This window comes from Astyanax mexicanus, chromosome 19, assembly GCF_023375975.1.
Source record: "Astyanax mexicanus isolate ESR-SI-001 chromosome 19, AstMex3_surface, whole genome shotgun sequence".
NCBI lineage: Eukaryota > Metazoa > Chordata > Actinopteri > Characiformes > Acestrorhamphidae > Astyanax > Astyanax mexicanus.
The window spans coordinates 8,103,189-8,107,674 of record NC_064426.1 but is presented as its reverse complement, the minus strand read 5'-3'; the positions used below and the strand labels follow the sequence as shown (position 1 = coordinate 8,107,674).

Below are 4,486 nucleotides of genomic sequence, written 5' to 3'. Positions count from 1 at the left end.
GTCACTGCAGAACCTAAATAAAGTGGTAAAATGAGGTATTCTCCTCGCTAGAGATTCTATGGTGTGCCTTTAAGAATATAGTTAGGAAACACTGGACTATTGTAGGGTTTCAGTCGTGATTATTTGGTGTCTGGACAAAGTCAATAAAATGGGTGTTCATAGAAATCTTGTGTTTGTAGATATCTTGATTAATCATTCTAACTAGTCAAAAAGCATCATATTTATATCACTAACCGCATCTAGCTTAACTTAGTGTAGCTTAGTTTAGCCAAGCCTGGGTGTTCTGTTGATTCCTGCTAACCAATCTGTGCCACTTAGGAGCTCTGTGCATTCACACACCCACAATCTTTAATGTGTGTTTTGTGATTTTTTGGTTCTCTGGTGCGTTATACAATGTAAGCTTACTGACCAGGCAACACAAATCAACAGAACTACCTTGCTACCTTGCTTCATAGCAAACACATTAGAGACTATTCTAACAGTGGAGAAAATCAGAGATAGTAGTATGTATGAAGTAAAACTACTACACTACTGTACATAAATACTAAAATGCTGTAACTGTATCTACTGGAGGATTTTTTTTTTCCTACTTCCACTTACTTTTTTTTTTTTTTACACTACATATTTTGAGTTTAATACTTTAGTACTTTGACTTCAATACTTTTACTCTGATAATTTTTTCTAATTGATAATTGATAATTGTTTCTCGTTACAATGTCTTTTTATGTCTTTATAAAAAAAGCAAGAATTACTAATATCAGCTTTATATTACAATGGCTTATCATATGTGTATTTCATTAGCTTAGCTACCCAGCTAACAAGTTATTTCCACCAGCAAAGAACAAAAAGGTATATTTGTTTTTTATTAAAATTTTAGGGTGACCAAACGTCCGTATTTCCCGGGACATGTCCGTATTTTACGTCTTGTCCCGGGCATCCTGGGTTTTTTTCAGAAAGTGAGGAAATGTCCTGGTTTTTAAATTACCTTCATTGGACCAGAGAGCAGTAGACAGCGTGGAGCCCTGCCTCCCCTCCCTTTTCTGGTGCAGTCTCAAAGTAAGAGCACACACACAACGCTCCTCCCCTCAAAACTTAAAATCCCTCATTTTGACACCACAGTGTACAAACTGTTTGCGACAGTGTGGGCGGAAGTAAACCTTGGCATTGCCTACCTGATCTGTGCCCCTGCTCATTTTGCAGTGCACATGCACGGCACAAATCGGGCATGGGGCACAGTTCGGGTAGTGACAGGCTACACAGGGCTGCATGTGCTTCTTTGACGTTGCTGCTCCGCACGGCACTCCACAGCACCTCTAGCGGTATGAGAGAAATACACACCCGTTCTAGTTTCCCCTATAGTATATCATTCCCAGCACTATGATAATATGATGACGGTAATGAGTATCACTGTCAACATGTTTTATTTTCTTTGGAAAGGCAAATAATTTCTCAAAAGTTTAACACAAGCCAATAGAGGGCACAATGGTGGAGCTCAAACACAATCACTACGGCAACCAAGCACCGCATTCTAACCGTAATGTCACAATCCAGTGTCACTGTAAAGAACTGTAAATTCTAAAGCCTCACATTTCTCCTCAGTTCACCGAAGAAGAAGCAGCAGAACTGTGCAGCTCGTTACAGTAAAGTTTAATTTATTTAATTAATTAGCTTTATTGTGAGAAAAGTTTCTTAGAAGACGATGGAGGAGTCTATATTCAGACAAAGAAAGAGGAAGAGAGAAGAAGAGGAGGATTTGCAGACGGTTCCACAGCAAACGGACGATCCTAAAATCAAATCCCCAGAAAGGAAGAGAAAGAAGGCAGAGAAAAGACAACAAACAGCCCAGGAAACAAAAGTATAGAAAAAGGAGAAGAAGGCCTAAACAGTCAAAGGTCAACAACAAGCCAGGTCAGCTCATTGTCCAGACCATTGCACACAATGTACATTTAAATAAAATGTTATGCTGAGTGAACTGTAATTATTAAAATGTTGAATATTAACAGAAAGTTCATTCCACTGCAACCTGCATAACCAGGAATATTAATAGGTAAATATATGCTAAATTAATCCAATAGAGCTAATATTCAGTTTTAACATTAGTTTCCACAGAGAACTACGAATCTCTCTACACTGTTGGAGAGAGACTCGGAGAAGGAGGCTTTGGAGTGGTCTTCAGTGGAACACACATTTCTGACGGCCTACAGTTTCTTGACCATGTCTCCATAACTTCATTATCTCACATACATTAATTTTTAATCCTCATGATCTCTAATCCTTTTATTGTCTTTTTGCATAGGTGGCCATTAAATTAATCCCAAAACAGGAGGAAGACCGATTCTTCAAAAGCGTAAGTAAACCTGTAAATGAATTTTACTTTCAATACATGACCAAAAATCATATAAGCTGTGCAACATCATAGTCCTGAAGTCCTAAGCTTGATATGTTCTTCTCTGCATTTACTATTTAACTAATCATGTCTTACATGTATTTCTTGCAGTCTCGTGATTCCAGGTCTATTCCAATAGAAGTGGCCCTGATGCAAAAGATGAGCGAGCCACCTGTTAAAAACATAATTCAACTCATCGAGTGGTTCAATGAGCCTGAGCGCTATATTTTGATCCTGGAGCGTTTTTTTTTCTTGCATGGGCCTGAATGACTTCATTCAAACCTACGGAGGATCTCTCAGTGAACAGATGGCAAGAAATTTAATGATACAGGTAGTGAAGGTAAGTGATTGAGTGCCAGAAGCGAGGTGTCTTCCACAGAGACATCAAAGTGGATAACATTTTGATCAACACGGACACTTTGAAGCTCAAACTGATCGACTTCGGCTGTGGTGATTTGATCAGAAGATGCGGATATAGTTATTTTGACGGTAAGATGGAGTCTTGGTCACTTTAAAATAAAAAAATAATTACCTTAAAAATATGGTCCTGAGAATAAGCTAGTGTCCCATGGCCATTTAAATGAATATACAGTAGAAATGAAGTTCTGTGCTCATCTCTGCTTGTTTTCTTTCCACTTCTCAGGCACTTTGGAATACTGCCCCCAGAGTTTTTTGCGCCATTCCTACAACCGTATGGTCTTTAGGGGAGATGCTGTTCCAGGTCATCAGTGCATCCTTTCCATTTAAAGATGAGGACGAGATCCTTGGTGGTCATCTCAGCTTTAAAGATGGCCTATCAGATGGTAAGATAAATGAAAGCATCCAAGTAAATGAGAGTAAAACAGACACTGACTTTCAACTTTAACCTTGTAACTCAATCCAAAAGTATTTAGTTTGGTAAAAATATGCACAGATAAAACTTTACAGCTGTCCTGAAGTGTAAAAATTATTTTTGATGGTAGTGTCTTTTTGTAAATGTAATACTTTGAACATCTTCCTCCCATCCAATCTCATCTCTCTACACAGAATTCCATGAACTGGTTAGGTGGTGTCTGCAGGCCCAGCCATCCTCAAGACCTAATTTGCAGCAGATCTTGGATCACAAGTGGTTCAAGTCCAGCTTCCCTGCCCAGGAACGGTTTTGCCAGTTTTTATAGAGAAGAAAAAGTAAACGGCAATCACTACAGCGGACAAAAATATGAAATGCAATGCACACATGACATACATTTTTTCATAGAAACATGCACAAAATATGTGCCAAAATGAAAAGCAAAAACAACTGTCACGTTGCAGTACTCTATATACACTTTAAATTTACATTTTCTTTTATACAGAGTAACTGGACCGTAGTAGTTCTAGTTCACAAGAGCTGAGCTCCGGTAGAGTAATTTGATGGAAATGTAAATGGTTCTGTATGTAAAATACATGGACTGAAGGTTTACTGTTAAAATAAATGAAATCATAGTGTTCCTGTTTTTATACAGTCATTGATTAAAACAAAATGTTATGTGCATTCTGTTTCAATGATGAGTTTATGTTTAATATTTCAAGGGGCAAGTCAGTAAAGCAGTGCCCCAATTTAATTCCACAGATTTTTGTACGGGCGGGCCGCGGAACAGTGGTCACGACTCTGGGCGTGTGTAGGTCCTGTCTCACATATCTCCCCGGCTACACTCATTCCTTACAGCAATAAGTACAAATTTGTACCATTTCACCAGCCAAAAGGTACATTCAGTATTCTGTACCACTGTACTAATAAACAATATATATATTTTAATTGCACGTTTTTTTATTTGAAAGCCAGACAATTTTGCATCATGAAGTTTTTGACACATATTTAGTTGATGATAATGTTTATAATCTATATAATCTTTTCCTGGCATAAAAAATATAAAATAAATAAGTAAGTACATGAAGAAATTAGGAAATAAATAAATGTAGAAATAGATAAACACATGTTTAAATTAATGTATGTATTAATTAATTTATTGATATATTTATTTATACATTTATACATTTTTATGTGCATTTATTTATTTATACTCATGTCATTTCCATGGGATAGTTAGATCTGTGCACTCAGCTTAGGTGCAGGGAATG

General features: G+C 37.2%; 1 long non-coding RNA gene across 1 annotated transcript; it reads left to right on the top strand.

The window, feature by feature from the left end:
* The first annotated feature begins 458 nt into the window (after nt 1-458).
* On the top strand, nt 459-4,163 carry LOC111193016 (uncharacterized). Its single transcript, XR_002650209.2, has 5 exons — nt 459-1,908; nt 2,101-2,347; nt 2,498-2,875; nt 3,030-3,189; nt 3,413-4,163. It is a non-coding gene; the product is annotated as an uncharacterized LOC111193016 (long non-coding RNA).
* The last annotated feature ends 323 nt before the right edge of the window (nt 4,164-4,486 follow it).